Below are 20,585 nucleotides of genomic sequence, written 5' to 3'. Positions count from 1 at the left end.
ACGTCATCTGAACCTTCACCCATGTCATAATCATGTTTTTATTGTCTGTATTTAGTATTTCCCTTGTTAGCTTAAGAAACGCTTTTTGTTGATTATAATACTGATGATGGAAAGCTCACAAAAGTTGTTAGATGCCAAAATAATCTTTGGCAGAAAATCCTGGGAAACTCCCGGGCTAGTGGGAAAATTACTGGGTTTTGTATGATATGACAAGCCATCACGAATCCTGGGAAGGGAGTTGTTAGCTGGTCTGCAAATGGGGAAACTGATGAAACACAACTTGTTATGAAAAGTTACATGAAACGTGTGGTTCAGTAGAGAGAGAAAGAGATCTCAGCTTTCCAGACTACAATCGGAGAAACAGGAGCTCCGAGAAACTTAGAGCCTACGGGCCCTCAAGAAATCAACAAGTCTCTCATTCAGGAAATAACAGAACGTAGGGCCAAGAGAATAATTGCTTTTCCTGAGGGATGTAATTAACATTTGGAGTCTGGATTTGAACTCAGATCTCTCAATTCTGTGTTCTGATTTGTGATGAGATTTCCTCAATCCACAGCAAAATGAGAAAAATCAGGATGATTTAGAAAGGTTTTTGTAAATAGGAGTTAGTTACATTTTAAAAATTGTCCTTTATCTTGAGGTGTATGCCCTTTAGGCCCTTCTACGTGTGCGTGTGTGTGTGTGTGTGTGTGTGTGTGTGTGAGAGAGAGAGAGAGAGAGAGAGACAGAGACAGAGACAGAGACAGAGAGAGAGAAATGTTTTCTTTACTAATAAATAGTGGCTCTAGACGTATTTGGAGTTTTGGGGGTTTTCTTAATTCCCTTATTTTGGCAACTCCAAAGCAATTTACCATACCACCCCTTTAAAACAACAACAACAAAAATCTGGGAAGCACTGATATAGAGTCCTTGCATCCAGAGAACAGTAGAGTTTCTTAGACTTTCCTAGAGTGCAGGGCAAGGTACACAAGACTATTGGGTGAATAAAGATGGAGACCCCAGGTGGGCAATCTCTATAAACAATGCTGTCCAACAACCCAGACTCGGGCTTCTCTGGAATCATCCTTCCTTCCCTTCACTCCCTCTCAGTGAATCAGAACTTTCTGGAGTCCTTCAGTAAGACTCCTGACATGGCGCCCTTCTGGGTCACCAAGATGGTGACCCAGGTCTGACAAGACACTTCCATGGATCTGGCTGGAGTGGGTGGGTGTTGAACTCTGAGCCACCCCTTGTTCTTTCTGGCTGTGGCTTTCTCTAGAATGCAAAAGGTTTAGGATTCAGTTCTCCAGTTTTCTTAAGCCCTCTGCTTGAGAAAAGACTACCAAGATCCAAGGAAAAACTGTTTGATCCTTCTAGAAGTCGTATGGTAACTGCTCCTTTGTACCCTTCGTCTCCAGCTCATTCCTGCCCCAAGGAAATGGGAGACCAAGTTACCAGAAAAGCTTCATCAGGATTGACTCCCCCCCCAAAATGTCCTAAGGTGCCAGTTTGACCAGACTATTCAGATTCCACACTTACACCTTCACAGAGGTTTCTGAAAGTGCCCAATGGTTCATCTGAAGAGGTGAGTGAAATGGCCACCCACCCCTGGAAGGCCACAGTTAGCTGGGGGTTGGCACACCGTAAGGCTGAGAGTGCCCTTCAAATCATGTGGCCTCAGCAGCTACCAGCCAGCACAGAAAGAAGGATGTGAAGGGTTTTAAAAGAGGAAGGTGACAGTGGTATGTCTCAGAAATGTGCAAGTTTTCAAAGGAAAAGGAAACTGAGAAAGGAAAGAAGTACATGGTCAACATCTATCTGTATCTCCTCGTCGTGGAGTTGAATTTCTATCCATCCATCCCACTGTGTGAGGGGCCAGATAGCTCTTCCCGGGGGTAGACTGTTCTAGTAAAGTGACATCTGAGCAAGGACGATGCTGCCTTTACGTACCGGCTATGACTTAGACTGTTGCAGAGCGTCTCCCATGAGCTCTCCCCAGAAAAAACGACTGCAACCCCAGGAAGCAGCAGCCGCAGAGAGGAGGGAAGGGGACTGGCAATGATAGAGCAGCTTTGTGAGGAAGGCCACGCTTAGAAGCTGTGCATGCACTTTCCTCATTTTATCTTCACAGCAATCACGGTGGGAGTATCAGGAACCTCATTTCACAGATAAGGGAACATCTGCATAGAGAAATTAGGTAAATTGTCCCATCAGAGGACTGAAAGAACAGAACCCAGGTGCACGCACACCCAGACCTTCCCATCTCCGACCTTCACATCAGCTGCAGGACATCTGGGCACCCAGTGCATTTGGGAGATGGGCAGGGGACTGTGGTTTCTGAGCCATGTTGGGACACAGAGAGAATCTAAGGGACAGAGGGAAAAAAGCCTATAGGCACATTCACCAGCAGCACAAGGGACTGCATCCATGGTTGGTACCAGGCTTCCTGTTAGCAGTACTCTGCCAAAGAGTTGTGTCTGGAATGGGCGCCTGGGTGGCTCAGTCCACTGAGCATCTGACTCTTGATTTCAGCTCACGTCATGATCTCATGCTTCATAGGATTGAGCCCTGAGTTGGGTTCTGCGCTGACAGCATGGGGCCTGCTTGGGATTCTCTCTTTCCCCCTCTTTCTCTGCCTCTTCTCTACTCACACTCTTTCTCTCTCAAAATAAACATTTAAGAAAACAAGAGTTGTGTTGAGCAGCAGAGATGCTTCAGTTTAGGAAGGACAGGAATGTGTATTCAATAAAAAATATAGATTCAGGATGGCAATACTCCATTCAAGCCAATGCAAAGGTGGACATTTGATGCATTTGTATTTCTAACAGTTTCTGGAGTCAAGAAACATGTAAAATTGTTTGCACAATACCTGTATTATAGAATTGCTATTCAGTTGACTCCTGCTTCCATTTCAGATAGTTAATAGGAACACATGTCAGAGGTATATATGTTTAAAGGAGAAAAAAGTAATCTCGAAATTTTTAAAAAGACATCAAATCTTTGGGAGCTAACATGGGCCATTTTGTGACAGCTCAGGAAATCCTCTGGCTTCTGCTTCGGATCTGAAGATTGTTTACATTCCAGTGGAATTCCTGGGAAAGTCCAGACCTCTCGGTGCTTTGAAAACAATGGCTTATGGAGACTCACCTCCCAACTGCAGCCTCCAGGCAGGAGGGAAGGGTAGAGAGGGTCCTCAGGGTGGCAGAGAAGCTGGTTTGCTCAGGTAGGCAGACTCCTGCCTGCTGAGCCCCAGCAAGGTTCACAAGATTACTGCTATACCTCTTGCCCCCAATGGCCTCAAGTGCTGACAATTCCTACAGGTTTTCAGTCGCAGTCTTTTCCTGGATAGACTAAATATTTCCCAAGTGTGGCTACCTTTTCATTCCCTAAGTAGTCCTGGAAATAGAGCCAACCATAGTTTGCCTTCATCGGTACTAATTCCCTCCTTCTACAGAAGAGGAAACTGAGACCCTGAAGAATGTAATAACATTTTTTTAAAAAATTATATTGTTGGAGCCACGCTTTATTTGTTTATTCACCACATATTAATCAAGCTCTGTCCTATGCGTAGAGAAAGAACAACATCTACGCTCACAGTGTCTGTTAGTAAAGGAGGACTGGAGAAGGTTTATTCTGCAATTTTGTTTAGTTATTCTATTTTTATATGGTGAAGGGAATTGTAACTCTTAGAGGCCAAATAAGGAAATAATCGTCCCTGTGCCAGGGTTGATTTTGGGATGATCTGGTCAAGCGGATGTGAAGGGAAATTTGCTGTGGGGTTTGGAAATATTTCTGGGAAGGATTTTTCTTCCCCAAAGTTTGTTGTCTATGGATGCAATGCATAGAACAAGAGGCTAGCCTGTTGACACACTGACCAGCAGAGAAAAGAGGTGGAAAAAAAAGAAAACCCTAAGACCCTGATGACATCATGGGGCGACTGAAAAACCAAACTGGGAGGCCTCGTGACAACTCTTGGTGATATGGGAGCTAATAAAATTATTGACGAAACCCGGTGCATTGGATTTTCTCATACTTGCAACCGAAAGCATCCTTCAACCACATTTGAAGTTTTAGTAGCAGGTCATGACTAGAGTTTCCAGCTAAGGACTTCTATTTTCTTTTAGGCCAGTGGGGGCGAATGGGAGATTTAAAGACAGTGAAGAATCTGAAAGCAGTGCCTTAAAGAAAATCAGAAGGACTACTAAGGACCTGAGACTTTACGGCAGCACCAACCTCCCCAATCAGGTCACGTCGCTCCAGTTGTGTTCAGGAGTCCCAGAACCATCCTGGAGAAGACAGGTCATTACAGGCCGCGAGCTTTGGGGTTTTTCCAGGTGGGTGCTTCTCCTTGCCTTTCTCTTTATCATTTTCCAGACATCAGTTCAGCTCAATGGTAATACATGTCTATCATGTACGAAGCACTCCTAAGTTTCCAAAAAACTAGAAAATATTCTTGTGACTTCCAGGTTGGCTCAGATAAATTCAGAGGTTCTCACTGTGGATCTCTGACTTCATGGCATTAAGTGATCTTCAACTGTGAGATTATATATTGTCAAAATGGGGCGGGGGGAGTTACATGAAAAAGATAATGTCTCTGTGGGCTATTTTTCGATGTCTTTGGGTTGAAAGCAAAGGCAAATGATGATTAGATGCTTTAGGTTTACCTTAAAAACATAAGACCACTCAGCATCGATGCATTCATTCATTTATTCCATTCTCCTTCCCTGAGTGTCCCCCAGGAGATGAGTTCGTGTGTTATGAACACAGTCTTGCTTTTTTGGAAGTCAAATGGAGGAATCAGTTAAAAGCTAATGTTTACAGCAAAATCCAGAATTTACTCATGGCAGAGGGAGCTGTATGGGAATGCCAGATGCTCTTTGGATTAGAGGTGGGATAGCTCTGGTATGTGGCTGGGGAGGTTTGCCCCAGAGTCCTTGTAGACATTCTGCAGGCGGGAAGAGTGGATGACACATTTCAGACACTGCATAAACCTGTCTGAAGGCCAGGGGCCTGGAGCAGCGTGGCCTGTCTGGGTGGTTGCTAGTCATGTTCTGGGGCTGGAGCCCCAGGGGAGTTTAAAAGGAAGACGAAGTTCAGGATCATCTGAGAAGCTTGGATTCTGCTGGAAAGAGGGATCCACTGAGGAGCTCAGGAAGGCAAATAATGCCGTCAGATTTATTTCTGGGACCAACAGCCTGTGATCGTGCAGAGGCTGAGCCGGGGCCAGGGTCTGAAGAATAAGTGAAAACAGGGAAATGTTTCGACCCCTGAGATAGCCATTATAACAAGAATGGAATTCAAATTTTAAAATAGAATAGAGCCTGGCATTTGAGAAACAGAGTCTGTAGACCATCACATTTGGATTTCCAAATTCAAAGCTTATTTCTGAATCCTTTGTCAAGTTAGAGTTGGCCTCATGCTTTCTTGGACCCCTGATGTCTGGCAGAAACAGTCTAGTGACCAAAAGAAATGTTTGAATAAGATTACATTAATCCTTGAGTTGACTAGACTAAACCCTCCCCTTCCCCCCCAACAACAAAAACTGGTGAAAAAGATCTAAATATACAGCCATAACTACTCCCACAACAATTCCTACATGACTTCTACACACCCTGCCTGCCTCCACCATGTGCTAAATCTTCTCAGTCCTCAGCCCCAAGTGGCTCATCTCTCTTGCCCATTCCACGCCCTCCCAGTTCATTTGCTTCTATCACCTCTCCTATCAGAAGGACCTTAATTTTGAGGGGTTGTGGGGAGCTGGACATGGGGGGAGGGGATGGCACCAGAGACGAATAGATCCTGGGAGAACAGGAGAAGCCTGGGGTTACTCCCACGTTAACGATTTCTGAGCCATCATGGTACTTTCTGTCTTTAAACTTGTATTGTTTAGTCAGACTTCAGTCATCTATAAGAAATAAAAATTGAGACAATTATCTGAGTAATTCTGAAAATGGGAAGAGATTTCAGCTTGAATCATTCATCACTGTTATTTTTCTTCTTTTTTTAAAATGGACCTCATTTTCTAGAGCAGGTTTCAGTTCACAGCACATTTATTTTAACAGTGCAAATGAGCACTCAACTTTCAGGGAAGTTCTGACGGAAGCAGAATCTTGCTACGAAAGATTTTACAGGTCACAAAATTTCCGCGGAAACAAGCTGTGAAAATGACCTTGATGGGCTTCATTGGATTCATTGACAGGATGATTATAGTGCAGTTTGGAGCTAAGATCCATTGAGCTTTAACTCATTGAGCTGTGCCAGGCCAGCTCCAAGGGCTTCACTTGTATTAATTCACTTCATCCTCACAACCACCCAATTACTGTCACCATTTTGTAGCTGAAAACCTAGGGAACTCAGTTAGGAAGTGATGGGGTTAGTGAGGGCTCAAATCCAGTCTTTTGGACTCCAAAGCCCAATTTTGACCAATAGCTTCTTTGGTCTTGTGCAGAAATGTTGAACTTGTATTTATCCCTGGGTAGAAGTATGGGCAACATGGGGTGTGCCTGCTGAGGTGCTGTGCAGCTCAGGAGGTTAAGCCATGAGATCCGATGAGGAGACTGGAGGTCCTGGATGGCAAAGGGAACTTATGAATCCTGTTATCTAGAGCCAGAGCATTTCTGTCTTATGTTACTTCTGTTAAGTACTCTTCTGGGAGAGTTTGAGACAGTAGGCCCTGTTTCCTGCATAGACAAGGATGTAAAGGAGAGAACAATGCTGCCAGAGGCTCTTGTGGTGACAGCAGTGAGAATTAAAAGAAATTTCCCTAGAAGAAGGAGCAAGTCAGAGCTAGAGCCCCATTGTGTTTTTGGATGTAGGATTCTTATTCCACTGCTAATATTAGAAAATCTGGTTGTATTCTTATATCGTGACTGGGGATGAGAGGTGGGGGGGGGTAAGCAAGTTGTTGTTGTTGTTGTTGTTGTTTTCAAAAGACACAGTATAGCAACCAGAAACTAGAAAGGTTTTTGTGCAATGAAAAATAAGGCCTAAAGCTGCTAAGCTATGAGATTCTCTATTTCCCCCACTCACTACCTACTTCTCTTCAGGGCAACTCTCTTGTGTTAAGATTCACATTAATACTCTCAATGTCTTCTGTTAGTCTTTCCTTTCCTGAGTCACTGGTCTTGTACATCACCAAACTCTCCAGTTTAGTGGCCCTTGGGTGTGCATGGTGGGTCATAAACTTCCCATGAGCCTGGTATACAGTAAATACTCCATAAAAGTTAGTAAATTCATAAGCAACATCAAAACTACATGAGAAAGAAATAATGAACATTAAACAATCAGCTCAAAATGACTTTCCCAAAGTTTTTCTGAGTATCCTAAAAATATCAGGGGGTGGGGAAAATTGCTTCCTGTCTTTCTCATCACCAAGGGATTTTCTCTCATATGCAGGTCATTGGCAACCACTTCCCCGACTTTCTGAGACCAAGCAGCAGCAAGGGTAGACCAAGGAGCATACACTGAAGGTAAGAGACAACTTTCATCAGGTGTGGGGAGTCCCAGAGACCTCCCTCAACTGCAATAAAGAGACTGAAAGCGTCTCCACTCCGATTCCGAGGCATTCCCCTTTGCCTTCATATTTCTTGGAGCGGTTTGTCAGGCATATTTTCACCCACACAAAGATACTGACGTTTGTTCTTGACATTTCTACTTCAGTTCTTTCCAAATTTGTTTCCACATTTTTATTGCTGTGAGATACCATGCTTATCATTCTTGTTCCATCTATTCTGGTCACCACTTGGCATGGGATCGTGGGGAGTTCCATGCCCATTTCCTCCAAGGCTCTGGTGTGCTTCCATCTCTGTTCAACCGATGTAGCTCTTGAACAAAACATTCCACCCAGCTTTGACCTTTGTCCACTGATTCAATGTGCCTTCCTCTACCTCCAAATTTTGAGCATAGAAATATTTCCTTGTTTTGTAAACATTCTAGCCACCACAGATGAAAGGTCTGTCTCTGCCCTCATGCTGCCAAATAAATATTGAGTTCTAATATGCCACTATTGATACTCCCAGACAACATATGAGCTTGGCCATCTAGTGTTGTGGGAAAAAAGCCCCCCCCCAAAACAAAACGTAACTCAAAGAGACTAAAGAGTGAATGAAAATGAGGAAAGCACTCTGACCTGGGAGATAGGTACTCCAATAGACATGGAATTCACTTTTTAAAAATGCAAAGGACCCTGGTATTTTGGAAACAGAATGTATAGAGCATTACATTTCAAGTTGTAAATTCAAGAAGTCACTTCTGGATCCTTGACCAAATCGGAATCCATTTTGTGTATTCTTGGAAGGGTGAGATTGTTGCAGAAATACAGTCTAATGAACAAAAGACATTTAAAGTTTGCTTAAAACTGTAAATTGAGGGGCACCTGGGTGGCTCAATCAGTTAAGCATCTGACTCTTGATTTCTACTCAGGTCATGATCTCATGGTTTGTGAATTTAAGACCTTGTGTCAGGGTCTGAGCATACAGTGCAAAACCTATTTGGGATTCCTTCTCCCTCTCTCTCTCTCTCTGCCCTTTCCTCAATCATTCTCTAAAAACAAATAAACTTTAAAAAAAAACTGTAAATTGAGTGGGAATAAGGTGCAGAGGCTTGCCTTAAAGATATCTGATAGAGAATCTGCAAACAAACAAACACAAAAGCTCAGCTTTCTTCAAAGGTCCCTTTACATTGGCACTTAAACATGCAAAAGCAAGCATAACTCCTCTAGGAATGCCAGGAAGGATACATAGGAGATCTCTCTCTCTCTTCCTCCCTCTCTTTCTCTCTCTCCACCTATCTCTCTCTATCTATCTATCTTATATATACCTATGTGATGGATATCAGATATCCAGCAGTGGGTAAGGCCTGACTTAAAAGAAATATCCGAAACAAACTTGGGTCAATAATGAGATTTTAGAGTGGCCTTATTTTAACATGCTGTCCCTCAAGACTGAAGACCTTGCTGAGTGACGGGAGAATGTGCTCTCCACCTGTATTTCCTGCTTCCTTCTCTGTCACCTGGGTGATGCACACTCAGGCCAGAAGCTGATGAGGATATTTTGCCCAACAGGGAGGAGTAATTTTAGGCGTCTTAGGAGAGGTGGCCCAAACTCTCCAGGTCAGGCCCATCTTGAAGAAGACACAGCAACAAGTTGAAAATGAGCCAGAGGGGCACTTGGGTGGCTCAGCAGCTGACTTCAGCTCATGTCATGATCTTACAGTTCGTGGGTTCGAGCCCCACATCAGGCTCTGTGCTGACAGCTCAGAGCCTGGAGCCTGCTTCTGATTACAGAAACACTCTCTCTCTCTGACCATCCCCCACTCATGCTCTGTGTGTGTGTGTCTCTCTCAAAAATAAATAAATGTTTAAAAAAAATTTAAAAAAAAGAAAGAAAATGAGCCAGAAAATGAGTGAAGGCAAATGAAATAAGTAATAATGGATGTTTAATGTGAATGGCTATCCCCATTCAAACCCAAAAGTATAGCCATTTTTAACTGGAGGAAGTAAGGAAAGTCAAAGAAGCATTTGAGGAAGTGAAAGGCTTCAGCTTAGTCCTGAATCTGGAAATGAAGGAGCACTAGTGATTATGAGGAGTCCAGCCCAAAACTGCCAAACTCAAATTGGTCCCTCTACATTCCAGACATTGTCGAAGGAACTTCGGTTTAGCTTCTCCTTGACAGTTTTCCATCCACATTGCTCAGAGGTGAGTTCTCCAGGATGAGAAAAAATTATGCCTGTAACATAAAAGATGATGATGTTTCAACACAGGAAGATAAACACAAGAAGAGCTAAAATCAAGGGGCCGAAAATGTTTTCAGTCTTCTTTTTTTTTAATCATTAATAGTGATTAACACCTGACCAGATGGAGGAAATGACCCTGGTTGCAAAAGCAGCAGAGGCAAGATGTGACAATGATAGGGGATTTCTACTCTTCAGATAGCTAGATAGATTTAACCAAATTAAAAGCTGAAGCCTGGTAAATCTTTGACTTGCCTGGCTGGACATTGAGTCCAAACCAAAGGAACAAAAAACTAGGAGAGGAGCGTCTACCTTGAATGAACTACAAAAAATGAGTGAGAACAAGTTAGTGAACTGAAGTAAAATAGGGAAGAGCAAAGAGGAAGAGCACAAACATCTGAATTCACAAGACACTTAAAATATATCATTTCATTTATTCATCTTAATGACTCTGTGAGATGTAATGTGGCCTCATGAGGTAAGTGATTATTTCCACTTGGATTCAGAGAGATTAAGGAACAGCCCATGGTCATCCAGCAAGTCTGAGGGGGCGCAAGCATTGAGCAGAGTCCTTTCTCAGAGGTCAAGTCTCCTCCACTACCCTGTTACTTCCTTGAGAACCTTGAGAGAAAATATCCAAGTCCCCTGAAGAGTGTCAGGCATTTGAACTACAATCTGGGAAAACATTTCAGATACAATTCAGTTAAAGGTTGGTGTGAGCCTATGACTTAAATTACAAAAATGAGGTGACATAAAATGTTTGGGTGACAGATGATCTCTGCAAATAACCCATCCTAAGTAAAGCTGGAAAGGTCTGCAAAGATGCTGATGTGACTCTCAAGGGTCAGATAGGGTCAGATGACCTTTAAATACAGGTCTCAACTCAGCTCAGATATAGAAGATACATAGAAAAAGTAGAAAAGCTCCAAATGAGAGAGAAACATGCAAGTGAGGTTACATCCAGCATTTGGAATGCTGAAGTTTAGCAGGAACTTAGTCTGGTGAAAAGTGCTGAATTGCAAAGTTAAAGGGATTTGGGGCTGTACTCAAAAGCAGGAAGTAGGATAAGGAAGGCAAAGACCTGTTCCAGAGGCAGATGGTGCAATGCCAATCGGAAACTTGGAGAAAAACAAACTGTTCTACTCTGATTTTGCTTCTGTTGTCTTCATCACGAGAATAATCTTCAGACCTGCAATGTTGAATCAAACTCTGGTCAAGACTTGAAACCCAGCTACCCGAAGTAAGCTTAAGTCTCTTGGCCTAGATTAATAAACTGCCTGAGAGAAGTCTCCAGAAAGGTCACACTGCTGTATTAATCTGAGACAGTGAAGATATGGCAGAGACCTCACAAAAGTGGGGTTCAGCATAGGCAATTTTGATTTTCAAGCAGAGGAAGGTGCAGTCTATGAACTATTATCTGGCAAGCTTGTCCAGGTCAGATCAGAACTCAGTGTAGATACAGTACAAATAAGCCATGCTGGACTCACCTCATTTATTCATAGAGTTCTTACTCATACAGAAACAATGGAAGACTGTTGGTCCAGAACATTAATACCCCTGAAGATGAAAAGCAAAATTAAGGGCTAGAAGAATATCAATTAAATACATTTCTAGCTGATTAAGGGCCCATAGCCAGGGAAATGTTGCTCATGAAACCGTGTCATCCTGGAGAGATGTCTCCAGGAGTTTTCATCCACAGCCCTACCTTATTATGCATTTCTGTTTCAATTAATATGGGCTCAGCTGGCTTCTTTTTTTTTTAATGTTTATTTAGTTTTGAGAGACAGAGAGAGAGACAGAGAGCAAACAGGGGAAGGGCAGAGAGAGAGGGAGGCACAGAATCTGAAGCAGACTTCAGGCTCCAAGCCTTTAGCAAGAGCCCGGTGCAGGGCTTGAACCCATGAACCGTGAGATCATGACCTGAGTCAAAGTCAGACACTCAACTGACTGAGCCACCCAGGGGCCCTCAGCTGACTAAAGATTGAGAAGGATGACAAATACTAGATGCCAGATTAGAGTTCAAAAAGAGCTTGATGGGCTAGAATGATGAATCCAACGAAGAAACATGCAAATATGGTTAACACTAGGATTCCAAGGTGAGTTTCACAGATGTGCATATCCAAACAGGAGCATATACAAAGAATACCTTTGGGGGTTTTGTTGACTCAAAATGAATGAAGAATATGAAGGAGTTGCCAAAACTTGGACTATCACCTTTGTTTGCATTAACAGAATACAGTACCTAAAACAATGAGGTGAACAGGCTCTCTGTTCTGCCCAGGTTTCACTGCATTTCACAAAAGGTTTTCAGCTCTGGGTGCTCTCTCCAAAAAGGATAGCGACTATTGGAAGCATGACCAGTAAAGAAGAAAGGAGATAGAAAATGAGAAACAAAGGAACTGAAAAGTTTGGGCTGGAGAAGTGAAGATGATAAAGTATGGGGTCCTAGAAGGTAGAACCAAGGCCAGCTCAGTAGACTCGGCACATTGTCAGGAAAAACATTCTAATAATTATAGAAGCTCAGCATATGAACGGGGCTGTCTCACAAAGCTGGGTGTTTTCCCCTCGTTCTTACTCTTCAAATACAGGTTGGACATTCCACTTTCTGAGGAGGAGGAGTGTCTTCTCTTGTCTTAGAGATTCTTGTCTGAAGGTTACATCAACCCTGGTGGCTGCTCATCTAGCTTTTTCTTGAATACTTATTGGGAGAGATCACCACCTAATAATATTGCCTAAATATTTAAATAAAAGCTTATTAAATATCACTGTCATTTTTAGATTAGTACAGATCTTCGATAACTGCTATAGTGTTTTTCAGAATTTGGAATTACCCGTTGAATTAGATCTAGGATGAATACTTCCCTCCATTTTTTGATCCAGCTCCTTACTCACCCCCATCATCTCTTGCCCAGAATACAACAATTCTTTCCTGAATATACTCTCCCAGACTTCATTTTTGTGTTCTTTCAATGTTCACTCCACATGCTGTCCACTGTATTCCTTCTTAAAAACATATTTGTTCAATCCAGTACCATCTGTAAAATATTTCGGGACTCATTTTTTTCCCAATAAATTCATGGCATAATAAGGTGGCATAGAAGGAAAGGGAGATGATTGGTTCCTCTGAAACCAAAGAGACTTAAAAGTCCTAGCCACATAATGCAGCATTTGGACATTGATTAGAAATTGATTGGTAAGTGAAATAAGTCAGGCAGAGAAGGACTGATACCATATGTTTACACTCATAGGTCTAACAGGAGAAACCTAACAGAGGGCCATAGGGAGGGGAAGGGGGAAAGAGAGTTGGAAAGAGAGAGGGACACTAACCATGAGAGACTACTGAATACTGAAAAGGAACTGAGGGCTGAAGGGGGAGGGGGAGTGGAGAAGGGGGTGATGGTCGTTGAGGAGGGCACTCACTTGTGGGGAGAAGTACTGGGTGTTATATGGAAACCAATTTGACAATAAACTATTATAAAAAAAAAAGAAATTGATTGGTACAGAACTACTCCAAATGGTTTTATACATCATGATAGAAATCCTTGGATTCATTTTGTAGACTCCTCCCCCCCCACACACCACACAAGAAACCACCCCATTTTATCTTTCCCAATAAGCAATCTAACACACATATTCTCTATCTTTATAAAAAGATGCAGACTGGAAGCATTCATCAAACTCATCATCCAGCTGATCACTGGAGAACATAGTGGAAGAGTTTACCATCTGCACAGGCTCTATCCCTGTTTAAGACACAGCCTTTTAGTAGAGAAATGGTACAATCAACTCTTGACTATTTGCTAATAGGTGGAAGCTGATGCAAATGTAATTAATTGATGGATACTTTGCCTAGTATGTTCTACTGTCTTAACAGTGTCTAAAAACCTGGCTATGGAAGAGTCTTAAAAACCTGGGAGATAAGAAGCAATCTTTGAGAAATGTTTGGGGGAAAATTTAGTGGTGAACTTGGAATCCTGAATTTTTTTTCTTTGGACAATTGTTTCTGAATTACTTCTTTTAAATTATTTATCCTGAACTAATAGTTTTATCCTCCCTCCGCACCCCAGGAAGGTTTCCACTGGGATTCTCTCTCCACAGGGACTGAAATTATGATGTTTACGTTCTGGAGCTGTGGGACGGCTCGCCAAGTACCAAAGACGAAGGAGAGAGTATAAAGCAGGTGGCCTGAGAGAAACAGAGGGAGACATGGAAAGGGAAGCCTTGGGGCTTTCCAAACATTGTTACCGTGGCTTCCAAAAGCCTAGCTGTCTCTTGGAATTCTTAAGATACACCTTTATTCTTTTAATAAACTCTCTTGTTGGCAATAGAAACTAAAAGAACAACTAAAACGAGACTTGATCATTAACATCTTTCAAGCTCTTACTTCTATGAAAACTCCCCTGATTACATTACCCCAAGCAAAGCTATCTTCCCAACCCATATAGATATTTATCATCTCTTCCACTCACTGAACTTTTCTGTGAACTGCTTGAATTGTAAGTTATGCTTATATATCCACAAGTAGGATAGATATTATTTGAGCGAAGGAATTAATGTCTTTTACTCTTTTGTATTCCCCACTACACCAAGCAAAGCATATGGTAGACCCCTGATAAGTATTTATTGACTTATGAGACTAACTCATCCTCAGCAGTGCAAACTCTCCTGTTTCAAGTAATTGAAACCACCATGACGTGGGATAAAACAATAGAGCTTACATAGGCAAAAAAAATTTTTAAAAGGAGACACTTAGTAAAATAACTGCAAGAGGAACCCTAGATTACATGCCCATTTAGAAACAGTTTTAAAAGACCCCTGAAAGAGTGCGCAAGTCTAGATTACCCACCCTAAGTTGTTAAAATAGTAGGCCAGCTTAACAAATGTAGTTCGTTGGGGCTCATTTATCCATGCTATATAATTTGCCTATTGAGTTGCCTAATTTCCATGTGTTGACAATTATCTAGGCAGAGCTTTTCCCTATTTACATCACTGAGAAAAATAACTTACTGTACGAGTAAAGGTTTGAGGAAGTCTTGACTTGCCAGGCATTCTCCTGTTGTGAAAAAGATCCAGGGGCTTTAACTGAGTCGAAGCTTCATATGAGTCAAGGGCTTGCTTCAATTCTTTAAAAGACTGATGTAATTCTTAGACCAGCTAGATGAAGAATCACATCAACTTGGAGTTGGGTATTATGGTTATATAGAAGTCCAATCTCTTGCATGATGTTGGATTTTTGCTGTCTCAAATCATACAAGGTCTCCTTTGACTCCCATTTAGTGATCCCTTAAATAGTCCCCTCCACATAGCACAGATCAGTCATTAGGAAATTCTTTAGTGTTTTAAGCTTTATCTACTATCTATTTTTCTGACACTTCCACCTATAGAGCTTAATTCTACCCAATGAGTCTCATAAACCAAATCTCACCCTCCACCTTCATTGTACTAGAAACACATCTATCATCTCCCCCACCCCCAGCTCTGGACTTAACATCTGCCCCGTTCTCTCTTTGTCTTTAAAACTATTTTTAGGGAGGCAAATCATGAGAGACTCTTGAATACTGAAAACCAACTGAGGGTTGAAGGGGGAAGGGGACAGAGGAAGGGGGATGATGGTCATGTGGAAGGCACTTGTGGGGAAGAGCATTGGGTGTTATATGGAAGCCAACTTGACAATAAACTATATTAAAAATAAATAAATAAAACTTTATTTTTAGAGCAGTTTTAGGTTTGCAACAAAGTTGAGAGGACAGCACAGAGATTTCTTATATACTCTGGCCCCCAACTCATGAATAGCCTCTCCCACTTTCCATGTTCCCCACCAGAGAAGTACATCTGTTATAACATGAATGTACGTTGAGACATCAGAATCCTCCAAGATCCATAGTTTACCTCGAGTCCACTGGTGTTGTTATACATTCTATAGGTTTGGAAAAATGTATAATAATATATGTCCATCAGATAATGGATATCATAATATCATCCAGAATATTTTCACTCCTCTAAAAATCCTCTGTGTTCTGCCTGTTCATCTCTCCCCTGCCCCTTCCCTCTCAAGCCCCAGCAATTACTGATCTTTTTATTGTCTCCATAATTTTGTCTTTTCCAGAATGTAGTATAGTTGGGATAATGAAGTGTGTAGTCTTTTCATTTAGTTACATGGTTTAGGCTTCCTCCATGTCTTTTTATGGCTTGACAGCTAATTTCTTTTTAGTGTTAAATAACATTCCATTGTTTGGATGTTCCAATGATTTTGTATCCTTTTACCTCCAGAAAGACATCTTGGTTGCTTCTAAGTTAGGAATAAAACTGCTATAAAAATCCATATGCAAGTATTTGTGTGGATATAAGTTTTCAACTCCTGTGAGTAAATACCAAGGAGTATGATGGCTAGATTGTATGGTGAGAGTAGGTTTATTTTTGTGAACCAAACTATGCTCCAAAGTGGCTGCATTATTTTGCATTCCCAGCAGCAATGAATGAGAGTTTCTATTGCTCTGCATCCACGCCGGCAATTGTGTTGTTGTTGATCTAGACTTAGACTTCAGCCATTTTATTTTATTTTTATTTATTTTTTAATGTATTGTCAAGTTGGCTAACATAGCGTATACAGTGTGCTCTTGGTTTTGGGTGTAGATTTCCGTGATTCATTGTTTACATACAACACCCAGTGCTCATGCCAACGAGTGCCCTCCTCAATACCCATCACCCAATTTTCCCCTCTCCCCCTCCACCATCAACCCTCAGTTTGTTCTTTGTATTTAAGTCTCTGATGGTCTGCCTCCCTCGTTCTGTTTGTAACTATTTTTTCCCCTTCCCTTCCTCCATGGTCATTTTAAAAGGTGTGTGGTGGTGTCCCAGTTCTCCTAAACAATTCTTGAGGCCATGCAATTTCCAGATCCCCCATTCTTACAAAGCTCTATTTCAGGAAGAAACTGAGGCTCAAAGAAATGTTATTTGCTCAAAATCATAAGGTCAACATCAGAGCTGAAATTTGCATTCATGGTTATTTGCAATAAATTGACTCACAACGTAGTGACTTCTTGTTTTACTGTGAATGGTGCTAACGTCAGGAATTGCAGGGAATCTACACAAAGAATGCCAGACAATGTCTAAAATTTCTGTACCATTCGGATGAAAGCATGCCTGCCATTAGACCAAAAGGACTGAACAGATTTGAAGGGAATCAGTATTGTTTTTTTTTTTTAATTTTTTCCTTTTTTAAATTTATTTTTGAGAGACAGAAAGTGACAGCACAAGCAGGGGATGGTCAGAGAGAGAGGGTAATACAGAGTCAGAAACAGGCTCCAGGCTCTGAGCTAGCTGTCAACACAGAGCCCGACGTGGGGCTCGAACCCACAAACCGCAAGATCATGCCCTGAGTGGAAGCTGGACACTTAACCGAATGAGCTACCCAGGTGCCCCTTGTTTCTATTTTTAAGTTAATGAAAATCATTGTTTTTGAAGAATATGCTAAGTTTAGGCTAAGCATAAGAATGGAATATGCTTCACTTAAGCTAAAATATGCTGAGTTTTCCCAGAGCTAAGAAATCCAAAACAGGTAAAGAACATATTAAATTTTTAATGTCTGTTGCTCAGATTTAAGATGATTATATACATCCCCTGTATACTTGGTAACTTGTTTTTCTATCTAAACTTTCTCAAGAATGTAAACAATATGTTATAGTCCTGAGCAATAGCTTCATACTGTACCTTATTTTTATCTAAGAAATGTACGTAGTAATCTATACTTGTTTTTATTGTAAATGTTAAGGTTTATGAATTGCCAAGTAAACTTTACCAAGAATCCTGGAAATGAGTGATTCTGATTTGACTGATTTCTCCCTGAGGTTAGTTCTAGGTCATTGTATTCTGAATCTTCATGCCACTTAGTCATGATGGGAATTATAGTTGACCTGGATTTCCCCATTGACATTTCCACTTGATTAGCCCTGAAATACAAAGTGTATGAATTCTGTTTCATTCTAGACTTAAGTAGCAGGAAACTTCTGCTTTTTTTCCCAAACACTCCTTCAAATTTATAGAAGTCAGAAGTCCCAGTAGAGTCACCCAACAGATGTTTCTGGCATATGATTCATTCACCCACAGGGACTCTGTGGGCACCAGTATAGGAATTTTTCATAGGTTGCCCAGTACTGTTTAACAAATTAGAGCCATTACCTAATTCAAACTAATTGGACAAAGAACAGTCTGAATTAATAAAATCTTTTAATCATATACTTTAGAAAACTTTTTAACTGTAATCTCACACTTAGAGAAAAATTATCAGAAAATACATAAAAATTCACATATATTTTTAGCCAGATTTCCAAATTGTTTACATTTTTGCCACATTTATTTTATCATTCCATTTGTGCATGTCTTTATTCTTTATTTTGTTTCTAAACATTTTGAGGGGTTATTCTTTTATACTTCCCTTTACCTCGTATTACTTTCTGAGAATTTCCTAAGAATAAGGGCATTTGCTTTCATAATCACAGTACAGTCATCAGATGTGGGACATTTAATGTTGATGCAATAGTTTTATCTACTCTACCATTCATATTTTTCAATTACCCTAATAGTGTTCTCTATAACATTTCCCCCCCAGGATCTCATATAGGACATTGTATCACATTTGGTTGTCTTTTTAGATTCTTTAAATATGGAACAGTTCCATAGTCTTTTCTTTGCCTTTCATTAAAAAAGCTAATAATTTTATACAATGCTTCTCCGTTTTGTTTTGCTGATGTTTCCTCGTGATTAGATTCAGGTGACACGTCCCTCACCAGAGAACTACGTAAATGATGATGTGTCCTTTTAGATATTCCAAGTAGAAGATATCTATCTGCCCCTCGTTCATGATGTCAATTTTGGTCACTCGATTAAACTGTTATCCATTTTCTCCATTGTAGTTTCTACTTTCTCCCTTGAGCTAGTAAGCAACCGGCAGGGAGACCCTTTAGGCCATCCAAACATGCTACTCACCATCATGCTTTCCTTCCCAAACTTGATGATTTTTGCCTCAGTCAATACTTGCTATTATGGTTGTAAAAGGTTGATTTTACATGTCTACTCGGCCCCTCCACATTTATTTGTAGGTGTTATTTAATAAATGCCTCCCCCCTTCTCTCTTCTCTTTCTCTTTCTCACCCCCTCTCCCTCCCTTTCATCTATCTCGCTATTATTAACACAGCTCTATAGGCTTCAGATTATTCCATGGGCTGAAACCCATTCCTGCCACTGTTCATTTTAACACTAACGTCGTCTCAGATTTGGCAGTTTGGTGCCCCTTTAAGCTGGCTCCTGGATGCCTTCATGTGCTCCCATCATTATCTGTAGAACACTTCCATGGTTTCTAGCGCAAACAAGTTGTTCCAGACTCTCCATGTACCTTCCCTACCCAGCACTCAACCTGGCCATTTCTTCAAGGACCTCTGCTTCCTTTTAATGGGAAATAGTATTTAGAAACCGAGGTCTTAACACTAGATCTGCTCATTGCTACTGGGGTGTGTTTGTCTTTAAGCTCTTTCGGAGGACAAAGCTGGGAAAATACACTTGCGTGTGCACATACCCACACACACAGACACACACACACACGCAAGGTGGTGTCTGATACTGTACTGGCACCATCAATATCCATCCTGCTCTACGAGGTTCTTCACTGCCGTCCTCTGCTCCATCTTTTTAACTCCTTTCTTCTGCAGTGAGAATTCTGACCTCCAACAGCGTCAACATACTGACTTAGCATTCCAGGGCTACACCCCACACAGAATGGTTTCAAAACTGTTGCACCCAAATCACTCTGCTTACCAAGTAGAATAAAAGGAAATTAAGATGTATTTGCTGCAGTTCTTTATTTTTCCGCAGAGCAACAACATACGTTCCAAGAGTGTTATGGTCTCAAGCGACTTGAATTTGTTCTTCCCCTTGCCGCCCTTTCAATGGAGTCATGTTGTCCATTTCCTAAAGGTTCACTCAGAGAAGTTCTGCTTTGTTTGCGCTCATGTCCCCCTGGTCCCCCTTCACCTCTGGTAGGTAACCATTTTCATTGCTGGCTGGGTTTTCCTTCCTGTGTTCCTTGTCCCCAAAATAAGCAGATTCATGTGTTTTCTTATATATTTTTTGTTGTTACATAAAAGATGGTGTACTATAAATACTCTTGCAATTTGGTTTTTTTTTTTTAAGCATAATGTCTTCTGGAGTTTGCAGAAGGAGGATGATGATGGTGATGATTGATGATGATAGTGTACACTATTCTATTGTGTGAAGTACTCCTAGGAGTTCAGGCTGTTCTCAATATTTTGCTATTGCAAATAATGCTACAATTAAGAACCTTGTACCTGTGTATTTTCATATTTTGAAGGTTTACTTTCAGGGTAAATTCCTAGAGGGAGGATTGCTGTGGTTTTGTTATATACTGACAAATTCTCTCTCATAGGAGTGAATGATTTTGTACCTCCACCATCAAGGTATGTGAGTGCGTATTTCATCAATAATGTGTATTGCCAAGCTTTTGACTATTTGCCAGTCTGGTGGGTGAGAAATTGTACCTCTATGTGGTTTAAGTTTTAATTTCTCATGAGTGAGGCCATGCTTACATCTTTTCTAGGGATGGTTCTTGGTTTTGCCCATTTTAAAACAGGATTTTCAGTGTTTCTTTAAATTTTAAAATTTCTTTATAAATTAGTTATATATATTACATATAATATTATGTATTGTGTTATATATATTATATATTAATAGATATAGATATGTATTAACCCATTATCTGTGATAAGTATTTTCTCCCAATTGGTTATTTGTCCTTTCCTTTGCTTATGGTTTTTGCCATTTAAAAGTATTTTGCTAGTCAATTGTGTTAAGTACTTCTCTTGCA

The 20,585-nt window shown here is 41.0% G+C and overlaps 2 long non-coding RNA genes across 2 annotated transcripts; one reads left to right on the top strand and one right to left on the bottom strand.

Moving 5' to 3' along the window:
- Positions 1-1,486: 1,486 nt before the first annotated feature.
- LOC115296641 lies at positions 1,487-13,469 on the top strand. The gene is made up of 4 exons (XR_003910973.1): positions 1,487-1,564; positions 4,104-4,313; positions 7,375-7,448; positions 13,363-13,469. It is a non-coding gene; the product is annotated as an uncharacterized LOC115296641 (long non-coding RNA).
- On the bottom strand, positions 9,398-11,267 carry LOC115296642. Its single transcript, XR_003910974.1, has 2 exons — positions 11,197-11,267; positions 9,398-9,705 (listed from the first exon to the last, which is right to left on the bottom strand). It is a non-coding gene; the product is annotated as an uncharacterized LOC115296642 (long non-coding RNA).
- Positions 13,470-20,585: the final 7,116 nt, after the last annotated feature.

Source organism: Suricata suricatta, chromosome 7, assembly GCF_006229205.1.
Source record: "Suricata suricatta isolate VVHF042 chromosome 7, meerkat_22Aug2017_6uvM2_HiC, whole genome shotgun sequence".
NCBI classification, from domain to species: Eukaryota; Metazoa; Chordata; class Mammalia; order Carnivora; family Herpestidae; genus Suricata; species Suricata suricatta.
Note: the sequence above shows the minus strand (reverse complement) of the source record. Positions and strands in the feature narration are given on the sequence as shown.